Source organism: Gambusia affinis, linkage group LG10, assembly GCF_019740435.1.
Source record: "Gambusia affinis linkage group LG10, SWU_Gaff_1.0, whole genome shotgun sequence".
NCBI lineage: Eukaryota > Metazoa > Chordata > Actinopteri > Cyprinodontiformes > Poeciliidae > Gambusia > Gambusia affinis.
The window spans coordinates 7882851-7905146 of NC_057877.1; the positions used below are offsets into that span (position 1 = coordinate 7882851).

General features: G+C 39.0%; 1 protein-coding gene across 1 annotated transcript in view; it reads right to left on the reverse strand.

The window, feature by feature from the left end:
- The window catches only part of dab1a (DAB adaptor protein 1a), a 270399-nt gene that overhangs the window by 99608 nt on the left and 148495 nt on the right, over positions 1-22296 (reverse strand). The window contains exon 7 of the mRNA XM_044128726.1: positions 12314-12370. The gene's annotated coding sequence lies outside the window, so the exon portion shown is untranslated. The remainder of the gene's footprint in view (positions 1-12313; positions 12371-22296) is intronic.

Below are 22296 nucleotides of genomic sequence, written 5' to 3' on the forward strand. Positions count from 1 at the left end.
TATCCGGCCACAGTGGGAATTTTCCTCCACAAAGTGTGTCGGATGCTACTTCTTCCGAATTGAGGAGACTGCTTACCGTATGTGGTGGTGTGAAAGTGAAGCACAGCAAACCTTACTCAGACCTGAGTAGTTGCAGTCTGATCTCCGATGTGAAATTACAAAACGCCACTTACAAAAGACAAGTTATTTTTATCAGAACATTTGCTTCTTGAGGCCAGTAGATTTGCTTTTGTCTCTTATTGACATCAGTATGACTTTAAACTTATGGGTAGCGTAAACATGCTGTCGTACATATTTCAGTGTGAAATATGTAGAAATGAGTAGGTCATATAACTTACTTTAATAATAGGTTATTATTATTTCAAGGCTTTCATTAATCTTACCAGGGGAACCAATATTAAAATGTGACCAACATTATATTTGAAGGCATGCGGCATCTCTACATCCGTCCTGCACAGATCTACTCCTACAATTGCAAAACCTATTTAAAACATGCATTATTAACCCACCCACTGTTCCTCTGATTTATTCAAAACCTTCATTCTTGAAATCGGACAACCTCATGCAGTTTTCCAGCTCTTTCTGTCCTTAAGTCGTCTTGTCCCTCACAGCTCTGGCTGTAGTTTACCTTCTCTATCTGTGTGAAGCCCTCCTCTCTGGCTCCCTCCCACACTCCAGTATCTTTGCCTTTTCTGCCGTATCTCCCTCCGTGCCTATCTGTCTCCCTCGCTTACCTTCTTCTGCTCTCAGTCTCTGTCGCTCTGTCTCAGCTTGGCTGAGCAGATAAAGCCGATATGTTCATGAAGGCAAGCCAGCGGCTAGCGTTCTCCATTTCCTCTCTTTCCTGTCATACGAACACACACACACGCACACACACCTGGGATGATGCAATCACATATGCAAAGACACGCCAACACAAATGCCCACAGAAATCTGCCAGTGAATGTCCAGATGGGTAAAGACTCTGAAAGTTCGTCTAATTTCCACACATTTGCAAAAGTCGTGGAAAAAGTGAGAAGGAGAAAGAGAAAGACAGGAGTAGAGAGATGGATACAAAATGAGAAGAGAGGGTAAGGAAATGTATGCATCTAATCAGCAAAACGGGTCAAACTCGATAAAACCAACAAAGGAAGAACTCTAATTGCCTGAACGTCGCTCCGCATAACACTGCAGTGCAGTGAAACCTCGGGTTTACACCAGTTAGATTATCTGAGTCCGAAATAAATCTTAAACTGTTTAACATGTTGACCGGCAACCATGCAGAATTCACAGCCATCAGATTTGATGTAAAACGTGTTTAAATATAGATGAGGACATCGAAGCGGCGAAATCAGACATCAAACAAGTGGATCAACAAATTAATGATGAGAAGATCTGTACAGCATGTTGCAGTGAAAAGCACTGGCAGCATTTCTAATACGTTTAGCAGGCCGAGAGTCCCATATTAGAGAAAAAATATATTTAACCAGTGGCATAACCAAACAGTCATTCAGCTTAAATTATGTTTAAGGCCTGTTGTAATGTAAATCCAAATCTATTCAATTTTAACTTCCCCAGGAAGTCTTCAGTGTAAATGTAAGTGCATTCTGCCCTATGCAAAATAAATCATCACATACAGCATTTTAGGTCCTAGCGTAGAAAAGACAAATAAGTTGATTTTAATAGAAATTCAAGGTGGTGGATATATATTGTTATTTCACATTGATAGGTGTGTAATTGTTGTTTACAAAAAAACAAAACAAAAATATTGGATTATTCCTGAACTGGTGATGTCTAAATTATCACCTGGCTGGACTAAAGCAACAGCCACAGCACAACACCCACGGGACACAGTATGGGACATCAGCTGCTACACCTTATTAAAGCTCTAATCGAGGCTGTGTGCTCCAGTTCTTAGCCAGCCTTGTTATATTCAGAAACAGCCTGCGGTGGCTAGATGACATTGCAATCAAACAACTGCAATCAGTTGATGGCTGGGAATGAGACAGTCACCTCTTCAAAGATGTCAATACGTCTGGAGGTGAATTTGGGAAACATTGTTGACAAGATTAAGATTCACTTTGACCCACCAATCCAACGACCCAGCTGTTGTCTTTACGATGACATTAAACTTGCAAAAGTATTCTCACTCCAAGAAATTCTTCACATTTTGTCACATTACAATAACAAATTTTATGAAGATTTTATGTAACAGACCAACACAAAGTAGGGCAGTGAAGTGGAAGTATATAACAAGGTGTTTTGTGTTCTAAGCATGTTAAAGCAAGTTTTAATCCTTTATCCATAAATGTAAACAACTCAAAATCTACTAAGATGTGGCCAAACACCCGATGGGCAGGAGCATGCATCAGAAATGAAGCTGAGACATCCACGAAAGAGGCAAAAAAAAGTCCAGTTTTGGTTTTGCACTTTGCAAATCTAGAGTTTATCAAACAGTAGTGAGAAGAAAGTCCTGAGAACACCTGATTGCCTCATAGCAGACGTGGAAAAACGAGAAGTTTAAGTGTTTCTGGCAATAGTCATCTTTATTTCCAGTAACCCGACAGGAAACAAGCAGAGAGAGAAGAGTGGATGACATGTTGCAAGAGCCTCAAGGTTGGGAATTGGACCCCAGGTGGCCGTTTACGGCACCAATAGCCTGTGTATACGGGGGCGCTGCTCTACAGCTACGCCACATGGCACCTCTAAAATTAAGCTTTTCAGCCTACATGTAAAACACTATGTGTGGAGGAAAACCAACACTGCAAGTCACCCTTAACACACCATGTACAATTTGGAACACAGTCGCAGCAGCATCATGCCCTGGTGGGGAATCCTTATCTGAGAAAGCACAAGAAAGCTGATCAGAGTTGATGGGAAGACAAAAAGAAGTCAAGTCAAGGAAGACTTGCTAAAAAGGAGGACATTTCCGAAAGTTGTTTACACTTCATGAATACATGCTACTTTCTGCTAGTCTATGATCCTGACAAAGAATTGTAAAATTTGTGGTTATAAAGGAGAAAATTGTATGAATATTTTTTTTGCAAAGCACTACGTAGACTTATTCATTTATTTACAGTGAGGGCTTGGATGGGTGTATGTGTGTGTGTGTGTGTGTGTGTGTGTGTGTGTGGGAGGGGGGGTGCGTGTGCGTGTGTGTGTGAGTGTGAGTGTCACACTTGAAGAATATAGGAGGAAAAAAGGTAGTGCAAGAAGCAGACAGAATAGAAGACAAGACATCATAGCACACCCACAGCTATCAAAGCATGACACTGCTGATGTGTGTGAGAGCAACTCAGATACATCAGCATATCAAGAGGGTGACACGTGAAGAGAAAAAAAAAACATGTGAAGAAGACGAGAGAAGGTTCACGAGAGGGAAGCGTGGCAGGTTTAAAAACGATGGATGTGCACGCATGTAGAGCGACTTCAGACATCATGACAGGTTGTTCAAGCTGAACTCTTTATATGTAAATACAGTTAGAAATGGAAAACAGTAGCAGAAAAGTAGCTAGGTAGAAATAAAGAAAAAATCAGAGGTGACAGATTGACTTGTGTGATGCTGATCAACGTACAGGAGAGGGAGTTGGTGTGCATGCGTGTGCTTGAACTCGCAGAGGGAAACATATGAAAATGTGCTCTGCTGAAAGGTCTCAAATGTTTATGTTTTTATCAGTGTGTGCATCTTTGAGGGCTTCTGCCTTTTGGGAGGATCCATCACTCCTCATCATGTTTCATTAATGGGGATGTCTTGAGAAAAAAAAATCCCTGTATTTATTTATTTTGCTTCACATCATTTGGTATCTGCAGTCAATAACAACTCATGATACCAACAGGAAAAAAAAGTGGTTCGAAAGTGTGCCGTTCAGTGAGAGCATGTGAAAAATAAGCGTCTTTACAAAGTCAGAGCTGAATTATTCTTGCTGCACGTCTTCATCTCCACTCGCTGCTTGAGGTCGACCCTTTGAGGTCCGCCCTGAATATTCTCTTTCATTCTATGTAATAGAACAACCAAGCATGCTTCACTTGGGGAAATGTTCCGTTGTTGGTTGTATTTATTAGCATGAATTCTTACATCAACCCACAGCTTCCCAAGATATGAGCCCTAAGGATTGACTTTATTTTAACAGGAAGTGTGAAAAAGACATTTTTTTCCAGTGTTTCAAAAGTTAGTGCTGGACTTGTGGAAAAAAATTTTAATTTGAGGAACATACCGCCTGGTATTATTTTAATAACTTTTGACTTCTTTGCTGCTTTGTGTCGATATCACTAAGGGCTGATGTGATGGAGTTTATGCAGACAGGCTTCTTGTTTCTGACTCCGGTTACTATTAATTTATGGCTGTCTATCTGCCAGGCTCCATACTCAATAGACATCATGATAGAGTGAACCCACTACTCCTCGCTTCAGCTGAAATATGCACCAATATCTTCTTCATGCAATGCCACATTAAATTCAGAACCACTATGAAGTCTTCTAGCATTGTGAACTAACTGATAACTGAGCCAGAGTTGTGAACTTGAGTCATGTATCTCAAATTAATTGACCAGATGAAATCATAAAAAACTTTGTTGCTTTTAACAAGTTTAATCCATTATACTGATTAGATGCATACATTTCCTTCTCCCTTTGTATTCTTCTCTGTGCTCCTTTGGACTCAATCTTTCACAACTTTTGTGATTTCACTTCAACTCAATTCCTTTAACAGCTAAGGGCAGACTTGATATTGTTCCCCAAAGGTATGATAAAAAGAAAAAGTGCTATGCGTACAACAATGGAGCCATGCCAGCTGGGCGCTCCAGCCCACTTCACGCACCCTGCCATTTTACAATTTTTCCTCTCTTGTTGCTACAACAAGCACGCTGGATCTATTGTGATGTTTACCTGCTTTTCTCAAGCATCCTACAATGACAGCAAAGAAGTCTTTTCATCAGCACACGTGTGCAAAGTTGGCAAAAGAAAATAGCTTCACATAGCATTATTCAAACAACAGGTACGCTATTAGGCACCATAATGTTCAGCTCATTTCAATAAAATATTAGATCTAGAAAAAAAAGCAAGTTTTTCAGATTAATTCTTAATTGCCACTACCTGGAGATAGTGATGTTTTGACATTAGTATGGGATGCCAGAGCTGCCACAATTTTTTGGGCATTTTGTTGGCCTATGAATCCGGCGCAAAATTCTTGCTTCATCAAAATATGATAAAGCAACTGTGAATTCTTCCTTAAATTTGTAGAGGTGATTTTTCTTGGAATAAACAACAACAAAAACAAAAAGCTGTTTTTACAAGCCCACCAACACTTTCCTCCAAAATCCACATAAGAAAAGTGAGTGACATTTGTTAAAGTAGATGATCAATAAAAGTCACCATTCTCAACATAAACTAAAAATGGTCTTCCTGTTCAAAACAATTTTTGCCTCAGAATTATGACAATTTACTTCTTGACATAGCTGAGAGCGCAGGATAGCTTAGACCATGGCAATGTAAGATATGGTTGGCATAATCAGCAACCAGTCGGATTCTTTGTGACAATGAGGTTCCTCGGGTGAAAGAAATGGTGTTGTATCGTTTTTACTGTTTATGTGTCCTCTGTCAGGAACATACTAAATAATCAATAACCCGTCTGTCCAAACAGACCTCATGAATGTTTGCTGATGATAATTATCTGCAGACAAAGACTCATTTTTATGCATTGTCTGAGCCAAATTGCTGATAGATTGTACAGCTGCTTTTTATCAGCCATTCCAATCGCTACGCATTTAGCATAACACTGAGGTGACTTTATCGGGGCAAACGACATGTTATTGTGGGAAAACTGTGGATAGATTATTCAGTTTTAGTAATGTGATTGAAGATGTCCTTGGAATAATATTGGTTACATTACTAAAGTGCTGTAAAACCTTTACATGTAGACTTTCTGCTGCTTCCATTCAATGCAAATCCCTGGTATAAAATATTGTGATGGTGCAAGTAATGCCTTTAAAGGATTGTAGTTTATTTACAATTTCTGTTGTAAGTAGTTATTCATTAATGTGGTGAATCACAAGCAGATCACCTTACCAGAAAGAGCTTTTAAAACTCTGAGTAGGGTGCCAGTTTTGTAAGATTTCAAGGTGCTGCTCTCACTCTGAACAAGCTGCAAAACAATTATTGTATTAGGAATTGTTGGATATTTTGTCATCACTTAAATATTTGGTGGCTATTTTGTTACACCTTGATGTCTCAGTTGGTATCTTTTTTTTCTTTTACAAAGTTTATTATGCTAATGTTTCAATTTTGAACACTTGTGAGCACTTTGAATGTTATGTTTTTTTTTTTTGGTTTTTTAAGCTAAAGTTTTTTAAGCATTTTTTAACTAAAGTTAAAAAAATACACTTTTATACATTTGTCATTTGAAAATTAATACAGGTTCTTTGAGCCACAAGTCTGAATCCAATTGAAAAAGAAAACTAATATTATTGGACGTAACACTGTCCCATGTTTGTCATTTTCTTAAAAAACCATATTTAACATCTGCATAATACTAGTCGTGATGCTCTAGACTGCAGACCCTGGTGGGTTGTGAATGTTTTAAACAAAAGAGGATTGTGAACATATTTTTTTTATTCCAATAGGCATAAAAAACAATAATTATGCACCAAAATAATGAATGTACACATGCAATAAAACTGAAGCATAATTAAGGCCTGAAAAGTAATTAGAAAAGGTTAGTGGCAGAGAAAGATAGCAGGCTTCACTCAAAGTTGAATGAGGCAACGTTTTTACCTCAGCGGCATGAGTAAATGCCAATTTTGTTGTCAGAGAAATAAGGCTATTACTGAGGCTTTGTTTTTCAAAGCCTGCGGTTTTTTTCCTGGGAAACGTTTTCACTTTACAACTACAGACAATACATAATGCAGAAAAATAATTAATGGTTTAGTTTTCGTTGAGTAACTATTAAAAAAACTAATAGATTTGCTACATTTTGGACTGTTTGACTAGCAGACATGCTGCAAATCAATGCAATTAGGAACAATATAATTAGCACTGACCATTGTTTTAATAACCCCAGCAACAAAGGCAACATCCAATATTTTTTTTGAAAGGTGCATTATTCAAGACCAAAGAATGACCCAGGTATTTTCTTTTTTAATTTGTTAAATTAAAAAACCAGCTACTCAGATGAAACATAATCTGGCCAACAGCAAAGTTAATGAGCCATTTTAACTTTCAAGTCTTTCACATCAATTCAGAGTCAAGACTCAAGTCTCCCACAACTTGAATTAAACATGATAAACAAATCCAAAACAACCAGCACACCTCTAACTCTGAATTAAGTTAACATCTGCGTATCCCCCTCTTCGTATTGACTGCTCTTTTGTCATATATTGCACTAAATATAGTTTGGAGGGCTTTCTTCTCAAGCTGGAGAATTTTTGATAGAATTGGGAAATGGATTTTCTAAATCCACATTTAAAACCCACTGTCAATATTTTCAGCTAGAGGTGTCTGTAATGTGGCAGCTAGCTTAACAGAGAGACAATGTAGGAAATAAGTTTTGTTTTCTTGGGGTGGACATATACACATTGTGATTTTTGTTCCATTTTCAGACGAGTTTCCAGTCATCCAACAATTTCTGCGATTGTGTGTTGTGCATTGTGTAGTAATACAGGGGCTGGCGAGAAGTGAGTAACACCTCACAACAGTGGCTGTTTCTGATATGGGCGACATGGCCACTCCCCGCAGAGGGACCACAGCTTCTTGGTTAATTCATTGGATAATTACTCATCCCATTTAACTATGAGGGGAGCCATGTCAGGGTTACACTTGTACACCACAGTTTCCTATTTTTGGATAATGGATTTAACAGAGGTCAATTAGATGTCCAAAGCTTGGGAAATTGTTTCATCAGTTCCTCCACAGCAGTCTGCTGCATTCCTGATGCTGCTTGTTCACTGATGTTCCATATGAACCAGAACAGCTGGATTTAAACTCATATCAATTTAGACAGGTGGGTTTTATGCAGGAGGGTTATAGCAAGATGGATTGAAGTCGTATGCATGCCACCATTTTCAAATTTCATTTGTTTTTAGTAGAAATAACCTTCACAAGGCACTGCAGCAAATTAATGCCTGTCCGAATTTATAGAGAACCTGCTGTTACTGAGCGTCATGCAGAGACAATACATATTGTCAAGGGAATTAAATAAGGTGTGTACATGGATGTGTATGTGTGTAGTGCTTGGAGGAAACAAGCTTAAACTTCAAGAAGAGGGAAGGAGCCCAGTGGAGGTGGAAGAAGTCAAAGAGACGTAGTTTCCTTGTATTCCCAACATTTTAAATAATGCAGAATGAGCTATGTCTCAGGGACGTTGTCGTCATTCATTTTTAACAGGTTCAGTTACACAGCAGCAGTCCAGATTTCTTTCTCTCCCTCTGCGTTGGAAATGTGTGTTTGAGCTTACGGGCCGATGTCGATGTGTGTATATTACGTGATAAACACACCTTTTAGTTGAGGTCACAAAGAACAGGCAGGTTAATGGCTTGCTGCTAATTGCGTTTTGATTGCTGGAGTTAATTAAAGTTTTAAGACCCACACTAAAAAGAAGGAATTCAAAACGAGAAGTCCTTTGGTTAACAAATGCAAACATTTACACCATTGGCTTTGACAGAAACTTAGTGCAAGAAAAAAAGTCACTCATGAAACCATCACAGTTTTTCATCAATGGTGCTGGAGGATGAGTCCCATGAAGAATCTTCACTCACTAAACTTGCGAGTTTCCAACAAGGTTTAGTAGTTGGTCCATCCTTATAACCACACCACAACTGCATTTGCCCACAACAATCAGTTTCATTTACACTGGCTCCAGGTCGCTCAGACAAATATGCACTAAAATAGACCTGCTATCATATCAACCCTCCAAGCCTCTCAGGTCTTCTGGTTCTGGGCTACTCTGCACCCCCAGAACCAGAACCCAACATGGAGAAGCAGCATTTGTTTTTTTCTGCTCCACTAATCTGGAACAAACGTCCAGAAAACTGCAAAACTGAAAAATCCAAGGCTCATATAACCCACCTGTTTACCCAATAGATTAATAAGTGAAACATAAACTAGTTCTAGCTTGGATTGACACTTTTGAGTATTTTTCTTTAGTTTCCCACTGCCACATAATGCTGTTTGTTTGTCTCTTATGTTTTTTTGGGGTTTTTTTTAATCATGCCTTGTTGGTAAAATGTGCTACAAATAAACTTGACAAATTTGATTTCTTTCTTTCAAGCTTTACCAGCCATCGCGTAAACCAGCTTAGTGCCTGACTCTACAGCAATTTTCTTATTTTGAATACTAACAAGACAGAGATCCAGAGCACAGCTGCTGCCGAACTACACTCTAAAAGTCAAGTAGTTTGTTGTTTCTGTTTACTCAGCCGATATGTTCAGTGTACAAAATTTAAAAGCGAGATTTGATTCAGCTTTAGGCTTTGACCGACAGAATTCCACTTCTTGTTCTCGTTTCTTTTACTTAAGAAATTTCTCTAAACTATGTGATCTGGTTTGCCTTTTAGAACAACATGAATTTGTGGCATCATGCTTAAATGACTGTAACAGCAAATTTATCGGTCTGGACAGATCAATGCTCTCACAGCTCCAAGCCACTCAGAATGCACCAATGGATCTCCTGACTAAATCTAGTAAAAAAAAAAAAAATTAAAACTCACATTGCAGTAATCATGTACTCTTCACACTGGTTCCCAGCAACATTTAGAAATAGTCTAAAATTATTTGCACTCACCTTCAGAGCGCTAAATGGTCAGGATCCTGATTATTCATGTCAACTTTTATCAAACACACAGCTGCTCGTTGCCCTCCACCACAGACTCTGAATCTGTTCGCCGTTCCTCATACGAGGTTACAAACTAAAGTAAGGCCAAGCCTTTAAGTCTGCGCCTCATTAGATGTGGATCAGAAATTGCTGACTCTGTAGATGCCTTAAAAGAAACAGCTGAAAGCCTTGTTTTACAGTGATTTTATGTGATCCTTTAAATCACTTATACAAAATGGTTTGTGAATTTCGTTTAATCTGTATTATACAGTGCTTTGAGATTGTGTGGGTAATAAAAGCAAACTTCTTACTCAACTTTTCGTTTCTCTTGTTTATAACATTTTCCTGTTTACAAAGCCGCCCATGTCTGCCAAATCGTGAAACAAAGTGTTCTTAGGTTTTCACAATTGCTTTCCCCTTTGACGCCGTGCAGCACAAGGCTGCAAGCGAGGACACAGCAGGAACTCCAGTCCTCAGTGTGCTTCCTGGTGCTTCACGCAGCTGCTAACTGCATTAAGTAAGAACACACGGTCAGACACCCAGTTGATGAAACCCTCTAACCTCCACCTCAGCCTGAACTCGCCACATATGTATATTTGTGCTGCAGGGAGAAAGTGTGTTTCTGTGCCTGCATGAGTCTGCGTGCACTTAGGTGGGTGAGTGAGGGGAGCCTGAGGCTCATTGTTCATCTCAGTGGGTATAAATAGAAAAATAGAAAGCCAGGAATGTACAGGCATCATCATCATGTCTGAGAGAAAGAGAGAAAGCTAAAACCCATCAGATCTGAGAGCAGTTGGATTCAAGGCTATGAAAATGCTTTCATGTTATGTTTTTTAATGCGCCGTCTGTCAAGGTGCTGTAGACTCACCATGACAGGCTGCAGAGATTCTGAAGGAAACGACACGCAACTCTAGTTCTTTAGTGGTCTTTTGGTCACTTAGACAAAAAGGTTGCCTTTATGGTATTACAATATCTGCCAAATACACTCATTGTTTGAACTAAACTCTTGTAAAATAGATTTTTATCTGATATCTGACACATTTATTGTAATGCTGGTGATTTTGGCACTCGGATAGAATGGAGGCACTGAAGTACGCCTTACTAGTTATACTTAACAAAAGCTACATGTTACAAAAAAACATGAATCAGAAGTCAGAAGTAAGAAAACAAAAAAACTCAAACAACACTAGGAGAGGATCTGACAGCAAACATAGAGAAACCAGGAGTATTTGATGGGTGCGTACGGAAACAGAATGAATGGAAAATATGGTAATTGCTTATAATTAAGAGGCATGGGCAGCTGCAAATTGCAACAATTGGAAGAACCTGGTGGACGTGAAATACAAAATGCAGAATAACTACTCAACAAAATTAAACTAATCAGTGCAAAATCTACTTTTTTTTTTTATCTTTATATCACGTTATAATTTTATTCCCTCTTCAAAAACATACATAGTGTTGCTTTGATTTTTTTACTGCATGTTTAAGAAAATATGGTACATCCTAATCCAACTCTAATGACAGTGTTTCGCCATGTAAGTGTTCATTTTTAGCAGTTTTCAGTTTAGAATTTTTGCAATAATCATTCCCTCTGTGCCCTGCACAGACAATGTTTGTCTGTATGCTTCACCTGAGAGACACTGTTCATGAAGACAGAAGCAACAGGACAGAAGCAACAAGCAACAAGTCATGTATGAGAGCTACATGAGTCTGTGTGCTTCAAGACAGATGCTGGGCACTATACTCATTATTGATCTGCAAGAAAAACAAAACAAAAACAAACTACAGCACAGCAATTTCTTATTAAATGTTTGACCTCTAGATAAATGGATGAATTATTTACAGCTGTAAGTTTACAAGCAGAATATGCACCGACAGAGATACATTCATCGACCAATACATGCTGGCAGTGTTGGCATTTAAAATATTTCTGCCCAGATGACAAAGCAGTAGATCTGCAGCAGAACCTTAGTAGTGATCCTGTGGTGTAAACCTGAGCCAAACCTGAGCTTTGACCAGTGGAAATGCTACCTCTGGGACTGAACTGGGCTGGTAGAAAGGCGTCGCTGACTGAGTCGCCACAATGATTTCTTCAGCAAGACCTCCTGCTGCTTAGGCATCAGGAAATGTGACAGTTGCTGCCCCACTTCTAAAGAACATTTGATCTCCTACTAACTAAAGTAAAACATTACTTAATGATTCGACAAGAAGGTCACCAATTTGTTTCATTTTGAAAACATTAAAAGACAACTAAATTAACATTTTGGGAAACCTTACTTTAAATAGACAAAAGCCTAACTTTAGCCATTAAGATATTAAATCTATTCTAGGGATTTTGTTTCATAAATAGTTGAGAAAACCAGATGCTTGTGTGAGGCTGATAGAACTATTCTGCTCTGAACATAGGCCAGCAAAGCAACATCTTACAGTGTGGGAGGAATAAAAACATGGATTTGGTGGGAGAACAGTCAGTTTGTTCAAGGCTGAAAATGAAAAGAGACATGACATCGACCTATCAGAAGCAAATGCCTACCTGGTCTTCACCACACCTGGTGTCCATGTTGTTGTTCCTCAAAGAAGGACAAAGCCCCTAAAACAGAGAAACAGAGAGAGAGTGGGGCAGGGAGGGAGAGAGGGAGGTGTAACATTAAGAAAAAGCACTTGTCAGGTCGCCCATTAGAGGACCATTACAATACCAATCTCTGCTCCCCATCTTTCCTTTTCACAGTGTGCGTGTAATTCTCTTGGTGTGCCTCTAGTCACCAGCGGGGAGATGAGATCATTACCTGTGACTGCGAGGCTAATGTCAAGCGCGGCCTAAAAACACACTTGCACACATACACACACACGCCTACACGCAGGCGGACTAAAGAGAATAATGTGGCTCTGCCTCAGTAACAAAACTATGGTGACCGCAGGGCTCGTCTCCATTTGGATAAGGCGGCCTGTTTTACAACCCGCTTCCAACAGCATCAGATGAGAGAAACAGGAGGGATACAGAGAGGAGGGATATGACAGACGGATGAGTAGAAGAGTATCTAATTGGAGACATGGTGGGAACAAATAGACGGGGTGCAGGGGAGAGAAGTCCTCATCCAGTACACAAGGAAAAAGTGCTGCAAAGACGATGTTGATCAGAATGTGGCTATTAGCAGTCATAGGAGCTGGTATGAAAGAGGAGTGGGTATGCAAAGGCAGGAAGGGGGGAAGTGGGTCAGGAGGTGACTGACCTGGGCTCTAATTAACTTCACCATCAGCCGCACAGCTCTCATTTCATGTTGCCTGCTGAATCCTAGCAGATGTGGCTGCTACATCAAAGTGCAAAACAGAAAGGCACACCAAGGCTTCCCTTTATGCACTGATCTCACATTCATACAACAAGGTGGGTCTTTTTTCTAAATAGATTTAACTTGTGATTTAAAATATTTCAGCTATAGTTTTTTTGCGTCTTGGTAAATACAAATCCATCTATTCCCTGCTCTGCGTCTGCCCTCTGCTTCAGTGTTGTAGGTAGATACACCACCATATGACTGTATTATATTGAAAATTTAACTAAAATTTAATTTATATTAAATGTACAAAATAAAAATTTATTTTTAATTATATTTAACATAATTGATATGTTTATTATTCTAATAATTAAATATAATTAAAAGGATCAATTATAATAATGGAGCAAATGTTTCATTCTGCTGCAACATTTTCTCAACTGACAATCAAATATTATAATAACAACCAAATAATACATACATATGCACAATAATACATGTGTATTATTATATGCATTTGTTGTGGGCGTGTGTGTGTGTGTGTGTGCGTGTGTTAGTATGTGTGTATTGATGATGAGTCTCTCACCTCGGCATGTAGGACGTTTGAAATCGAGAGTGAAGTTGATGGCTTAACCTACTTTTTTATTTTGGCTAATCAATATGTGTTTGTTTTGGACAAATCATGTTCTGTGCTTTTTGTCCCGGTTGTGTCCATTTCAGCCATTTTTTCTAATTTTGTCTTGTTTTTCTTCTATAGTAACTTGGTGGAAGTTATGACCAACCAATTGAATTTATGTTATGCCCATAGTGTAGTGGACTATAATTAAGTAATTATGCAGAAGTATAAAGTTGAATGTCATTATCACAGATATAGAACATGCTGTAGTGCTTGCGAACACGAGCTAGAGGATCATATAGGTTGAATAAAGCAGCCCTAGAATGAAGCTCTTTGTTTCTCTAGATTTATAATTATAAAATGGCACAATGACCTCAGAATCTGACAAACAAGATGGGAACCAGAGATAGCCCAGTCTGTTCTGTTCCAACACATCTCTCAGAACAAGACAGGAAAAAAATCATTTGCCAACAGATTCAACACAAACATGAGTGAAGCGCGTCCTGCAATGTGCATCAACGTAAAATATGCGATGTTTGCCCCAGTTCAGTGGCTGCTGTATATGGATTCAGAAAAGTTTAATTGTACAAATGTTCACAGAAAAGCAGAAAGGCATTTATAGTAGTCGTTTCAGAAGAAATATAAGAAATGACCATTGAAACTTATTGCTCTCGCTAATCCTGTATTACTTAAGAGCATTGTGTTTAGGACGACCGTCATTATTTGTACTTTCTTCTGTTCAACTTTATTTCATGCTAAAAGCCATAAACATAATGCAACATATTTATTACTGCACCTATAGAGTAGCTAAAAAAATAAATGTTAATTACACATCATGAAATAAACAGAGGTCCCTTCTGTTTATTCATGTGCTGTGATAATGTGCAGCAGGAAACTGTCAGGAATCGTTTCATTCTCCACATTAATCTGCATATAGGATGCACTGACTGTACAGCCCTCTTCTATCCCAGTAATCAGTAGGTTAGTCGTTGTCTCAGTCTATTTCTTGATCTTCATGACCATTTCTTAAACACCACATTAAAGTTAGTTGTAAGTGCAAAAATATATATATATATAAAAAATTTGGCAATTTAGAAAATACAGAACTTCCCAGACGTGTCCAAACATGCACAATCACAACATGTTTCTCACATGATTATCAGAGTTGTGTAAAAAAAAAAAAAAAAAAAAAAAGCACAAAAATATTAAATATTAATCCCACATATATTATGGAGAAAGGAGAATATGAAATGAATTAATCATGGCATACTTGGCTGTCCAGATTTTTATCCTTCCTTCTTTATCTGCCTTTGTGTGATGTGAGGATGCTTGGCAGGAAATTAACAGTGGCCTATGAAAAACCATTACAGTTGTACGTGACTGTGTGTGTGTATGTGTGCAAGTATATCTTTGTGTAATAATCATCCCATTTAAGGTCTATGTGTCTACTGCTTATCTTATGTGTAGAGTCCATGTGCAGTTAAGACCAACCATGTTTTATCAATTAGTCCATTTTGGAGCCTGGTGGGGGAGCTGATCTCATGCAAACAGTTGTCTGATGTGGCTTGTGCAACGAAAACAGGCTATGAATGAAAATACTACTTTGATGATGCTGCAGTGATCTTAGAATAGATTGGGGCTGGAGGCACAAACAGCACTGAACTATGGATAACCCAAGTGACGGTTCTCATGATTTCACAGCGGTGACGCATGGGGTGGAGCGTCCGACTGATGAACGGAGGCCTCAGTCCCCGTCACAGCCGTCACGAGTTCGAGTCCCAGCTTGTTGACCTGTGCCGTATGTCTTCCCATGCTCTTGCAACCCACTTTCCTGTCAATCTACTGTGAAATAAAGGCAACTAGAACCAAAATAGTCCTTTAAAAAAGATTTTGCATGCATTCTTCTTTAATTTCAAACTTTTGATGATGATGCTTCAAACAGCATCATTTGACCTAGTTTTATAAACAAAATTAATCCATGATCCTGTTGACAATTTGGCAATATCATCAAAGTGCGGTGAAAGATTAGAAGAATAATGGTACATATGATAAGAATTAATGGACAGAAACATGCATTTTAATGCAAAGTGGACTAAAAGATATAACTGACCTGCTGAAGGTGTGCATAGGCAGAAAGATGCTTTCTCGAAATCAGAGATGAGGTTAAGATTGTTCCAAGAAAAATGTCAGTTGTGCAGCAAAAGTTTTCAAATACTAGCAGACTACTGACAGAATGTTGCCAAGGCAGAGGAGTACAGGTTGTAAAAAAATAAGTAAAAATAAAAACCATAGGAGTCGATAAAAGGGTCATGAGCTTGAGACTGGCTCCAGTCACTGTTTTGTGGCATGATATTCAGTCTCTTCTAAAACAAGTCCACATTAAGACTTAATAAAGCCTGGATGTCTAAAAAAATAAATAAATCAAAGACTCTGCTATATGATGGACTTCAGGACTAGAAACTGCTTACTTGAGGAACTATTCTCTCTCTCTCTTTCCCATACTTGATGGCCCCCTGCATGCTCCTAATAACCTATGATGAGTCCTCCACACTTGAGCACCCTCCCATCTGATGACTGCTGAGACTCAAACACACAAGCACACGCATGCACACACACACACACCTCCTATGTTGGACATAGAACAGTGTGGATGATGACAGCCATCAGCAGGGCAATTAATGGGCCTGTCCCCTGGTTACAATACAAACTGAGAGGAAGCAGAAAAACAACATTAGCCAATACAGCTGAATCCTAATGGCATAATTAGACTTCCACTTGCACCAAAGAGGCCCAGCCAGCAGTGAGGATGGAACAAAGACGACAGAAGATCCGTTAATTTGTAATGGAGAAAAAATTTAATTCACATTATTCCAAGCCAGAACAATGAATAAACAAATAGAGAAAAAGGATCATCCTCTTTGTCGTATAGCAAGAAGTTCCAAACTGACTTCGTTTCACACTATTGAAGGAAGCAATCAAGGACAGAAGGAGTAGCAGAGCCAAGTGAGCATGGAGGAAGTGATCGAGGCAAGACAGCGAACTGAAGGGGAGGCATAAAGAAGAGATGGTCCAAAAGAGGGAGAGGAGAGCGGTGCAGACACAGGACTATGCCTGTAGCATACTGATGCAGTTATAAGGCATGCATGCAATCTGAGTGGCCTTGGCTAGACAGCCCCACACGTGCTGCACAGGGCTGGGCTGCCTCCCGGTACATTAACTGCACCTTCTTCTGGGCATCGTTTGGTACTCGGTGAACACAAAACAGAGAGGAGGACATTAGAGGAGTGCATGGTTGATATTAATGTGTCAGGTTTGATTGTTATATGGTCTTACAAGTGCGTGCAAACAGTGGTGTGCTCCAGCGATGGGGGGTTGTCCGTTATACTGCATGTGTCTCCTCCTACAAAGCCTCTGTTATCACAACAAGGAGCCCATGCAGCTCCTGTGCAGGCTTTCTTTCTATAGCCTCGTCTCAGGGGAACTCCATTACATATTCAGCTCTCCAGGACGAGCACACAGGATCACCTACAGATCACCAATCTGATGAACAAAAACACAGCTACATGTTTTTTTCTGAGTGTTGCATTAGATTCATTTATACAATGTATATTAGATATTTAAAAAAACAAGAAATGAATAAATATGACTGATGACAATATCGGTTAAAAATTTTCTGACTCCTCTCTTTTTCATTACGATGCCTTCTATGCTCTCTTTAACCTTTTGCACATCGTGAGCTACCATAGACATAATCTATGACTATCTACTGAAGGGAGACTCTATCCAACAGGCTGACCATGTGTATTACTGGAATGAAAAGAGGGAATTATGGGCATTTGGATTTGAACAGCACACATTGCATTTCAACTTTTTCAGCTTACTTATTGTTTGCACAAAAAAATTTTTTTGATTTAAACTATAAAAGCTAATTAAAAATATGTTATTTATGTCGTAGCAAACTGTGAGCCTCTAAAAAACAGCCGTATATATTTTCTCCTCTGTTTCATTCAACTTTTCAATATAGTGCAAAAGCAGTTACTCTGTTTTGGACCTAAACCTAAAGAAGAAAAGGTAGAATGGCAGCAATGCAGTGTAAGAAATGTGGTTGAATCCAGTTCAGAAAAGCAATTTTGACAGATTGTGATCATAATTTGGTACTAAAGTAGAATTTGCTGAGGCCTTTGAGGAGAAAATAATGGGCAAACAATTTCCAGTTTGAAAACAAAAGCGTGAGAAAATTATTGGACTCAAGAGAAACAGTCTGTCCTAAAGATTAGAGGAGCTCCAGAGATGCATAGTTCACTTGGGAAAATCAGTGGATTGTATTCATAAAATTTAATAAATATATATTTTATGAAAAAGTGTCAAGAAAAAAAAAAGCAAAGGAGTCATTGTTGAAAGAAAGCTATAATAAGACCTATTTTCTGTTTGTCACAAGCCATGAAGGGCAAAGGAAATGCTCTGGTCAGATGATTTTCACCTTTCCTGACATATGCAGCTCTCAAAGCATTCAGTTTAATAAAAATGCAGGATAATGGTTATGACGGCCATGTAGATATTTATTGTTAGAAGCCTCTGTCCTGATTTTGATCTCACCTGCTGGTTTATTTGCCTCTCTTAGATGAGATTTATCTTCCAAGTTTGTGTGAACACGATGGTGGAGATAATAAATAACCAATGACTACGTTTTACTGGGAAGCCTGGCACGACTTGTAATTTCCTGTGTCATGCATCAGACATGGACATTGCTGAAACTGATTGAAACGGCTTTCAATGCAACATAGAAGCATGTAAAGGTGAGTGTGATGAGTAAATGTTGGAAAAATTAAGACAGGATCTGGAAAACAAAGGTCATTTTCTAAATATGTGGGATCGTAGATCATTTGAAAATTTGAAGGATTAAAAAAACCCCTGAAAAATAGGAACCATAATGTACCACTCACTGATACAAATCTCCATACATTTTCATATTGAATGCATATTACTCCAGGTAGGTGACAGGAAGACTTGTTCCTTTCATGACTTTAGCAAAAACAAACAAATAAATAAACCTGTCCCCCTGAGGGAGTTTGTAAATGTGACAATAACACTCTTTAAAATCTGCTGCCTCGGTTTCAAATAATAATATGGTTACATGCATTGTACCTGTAAAAAACCATATACTGCTGCACATCTGTTTGCAAAGAGAAAAAGAAGACTAAATCACTCAACAATGCGAAAGTGGTAACAACTGTCAACACAGCACAGGACTTCTTTGTGAGGAGCTTGTCGTTCCCACTAAGACATGGATAGAAATTTCCTGTCTAAAACCCCCAAAATCTGCCCAAATGTTGTCATTTGAAAATCGTGGTTTTCTATAAAACCAGTCAGGCTAACAGAATTTATAGCATAGCTATAATCCACAATGAAGTTTTGTTTTGCTGTCAAGCCAGTTCCACTGTACTACACACATTGAAACGTGAAAATATAAATTTGAGGAGATAAAACAGTTTAATGTACATCAGTAATTTAAGCTTATAAACAAGAAATGAATATAAAATATTCCCTCATCAAAGCTTCTCTGTTAAATAAAGGAAAACACAGATCAGTTTTTTAAATAGGTAGGATCTTAAATCACTTGAAAATGATCAGAGTTATTTTGCATATGTATTTTTCCTGTTATTTATTCTCTTTAACAGGTTTTAATCAAATCTCGTTTAATCAAATTCTCTGCATAGTTGAAGCAAAACAATAAAGAGCCACATGTGAGATCACCGAATAGATTTCAGGAAAACCTGACAGCAAAAAACACAGATGAATCAGACCAGGGCAGATTGGAATGGCCAGATTTCATTATCTCAGATCTTCGGTGATCATGTCAGGCGGTGTTATAAAAAAACACCCGGTCTGGTCAGCGTGCTCCTCGGAAATGATTTTCAGGTCTCATTGATGTTTTCTCCAGAACTGCTGTCTCAGCCTGTCCTTCCAGTGAAAATTATCACCAGGCAGACTGATATTGAGCCCTGCACTAGCAGTAAGCATCACCATGCATGTGCTTTCAGTGCAGCGTCATCAATCCAGTCGACACAAGAGGAAAGTAATAAGAAAAAACATGATTTCACAAAGCTTAAGAAGAATGAGTTCAGACTGCTAGAGATGCATCTGTATTGGGAAGATGCATCTTGTAAAAGTGATACAAGAAGAAGAAGAAAACATAAAAAGCTTCTGATCATTGTTTTTGTCACAGAATGACAGAATCCATCATGGCGTCAGAGTCAAATTCAAAAGATTGAGCATGTAGCAATTGAAATGCTTCAAAATCTGTAATAATCTAATTAAAGTAACTTGTGTCATGTTATTTACAAATATCTCAATTTGTCATCAATCTAAACGAAACAAGAATTTTTTGGTTTCTTTCCAATTCAATATTTAAGAAGTGTTTATGTTTAGGGTTGTGCAAGAAGACAAAGCTATGAGGAGATAAAAGTAAAGTGTTTGTGACACCCATTACAAAATTTTGACAACTCTTTTGTCAGTAAAGCAATGGGAACAGTTAGGTATTACAGGGACTGCATCAATTTTAAATTATTAGCCATCAGGTATTTTTCAGTTGCCAGTATTCGACTCTGTTCAGTAGACAGCAGGAGGTTCGCTGTTTCTTTGTTTCGCCCTCGATCCCTCATCTCTACTGGTCTCATAGTGGGATCCAAAAAAGGGATTTGATTCATTAGCAGAGATGAGAGCAGAATGCAGGGGGTAAAAACCGTGCCATTTTTCAATTTTACTCAGTGTGCTATATTGAGAGAAAAACTAAGTAAAAATGCTAAAAAAAAGAAAGCTTTCTTTCTGTCTTTAATGACAGATCAGAGCTGTTTCTGTCCGTCTCCCACCGCTTCACCACAAACCTAATCAAGTTGTGGTGAAGCGGTGGGAAACTCTGATGATGATGGCACCACTTCCTGACCACTAATTGAAATAATTTTCTGTGTAATCACTTTACAAGACTGGCAGGAGACAAGCAAGCAATGAGAAGTAGTTAAGAAAGGCAACAGCATTTTAATTGAATCTTTCGAGATGCGACTGATTCCATCAAACAAGTGCAAAGCCACCAGGAGACAGACAGAGACGCGGCAGCAGAGCTGTTCAATTGAGAGATGAATTGTGGAGTAATAGGTTTAGAGGCTGTGAAAGGGAGCAGGGTTTAGCTGGATATGCTTCAGCCATTCTTTCGTCCTTGCGCTCTTTATCCCACATAATCTGTTAGAAATCTGTGCTGTAGCGCTGGGTACGAAGGTTGACTTTATCTATGATGTGGCTTTTTTTTATGAATGGGCCAAATGTGGTTTTCACTTCATTATTGCCAATTGTCCCAGAGCCATGTCAGGGCCTTAAGCAACTGAAGCTGTCGGCTTTGTTGCTCCCACCTTAAGAGTTTTGTTTGGATGTAATCTTAAAGGGGCAGTATTGTGTATTTTCCAGCCACATCAAGTAACCGTGTTACATTCAGTTGCTTTAGAAATTCTATTTATATCAAATATGACCTAAAATAAAGCCGAGTTTCTTATTTAATGTCTTGAAATTGTGCCTCTGTCTTTTTAAGAAAGTCCTTCTCTTTCCGAAACTCCGACTCCAGAAAGTCATCACCACATCACTCCTCTATTAACCCTTTAACATTTGTATCAGCTCGTACGATGAGTTCAGCAGATGTGCAGCTCCACCAGATGTTTGCTAATTGCTGCTGGCTAGTCTAAAAGAGCTGATTGGGGGAAGGCTGCTCTGTGAGGCGGAAGATTGTAAACTGCAGCTCAGAGGAGGAGCTTCGTCTTCAAAAGGCAGAGCTAGGTCCACCCAGACGTTTTGCACAGCTGAATGGTTTCCACGGGAGATTAAAAGGCCAACTTTACACAATACCGCCCCTTTAAGATGTTAAGATTTGCATGCTGCCTTTACTGTTCTGTAGGGCTGTGAAATCGTGGGGCAACTCTGTGCATTGCTCAAGTCCCACAAGACACAGGGACCCAGGCTGGGGATAGCCTGTCCACAGCCATTTCCCCACTCTTTAATCTCAGCGGCCGACTGGAGAGAGCAGCGCTGCACATTCCATTAATGTAAAGTGGGGCTTGAAGGCCTGTAATTTATTGGCTCTGCAGACTCGCCTCCCCTCATCTCACTCATACTGGCTACCAGCCACCAAATACTCCCCCTGACACCAGCCGACATGCAGCAACCTGCACACAGCAGTTTATTCTGTGCTGCTTCCTGTCGCCCTTTGCCTCCGCCTTTCTATAGTCATTTTTTTTCTCTTTACATAATTATTCCTACTCTCCTGTTCTTATACATCTTTTCTCTATAGCAGCTCTGCCTTTACCTGTCACCTGACTACAGTGCAGATTTCATCTGCAGAGGCTGTCCTGAGACAGATTTATTACATTTCATGCTACAGACGCTTCTGCTGTAAAATTGAGCCAAGGATAAAACAGGAGCCTGGGTCCTTTGTCTGCTTTACTTGTTTAACCAGTTCATTTAATTACCAAACAAAAACAGGAGAACCACAGGAGAACAGAAGAACCACCTGCATTGATAGACTAAAAGTAAGGGAAATAAACATGCGTATGAAAAAAAATAAACGGATAAAATATTCAGATTAATTCT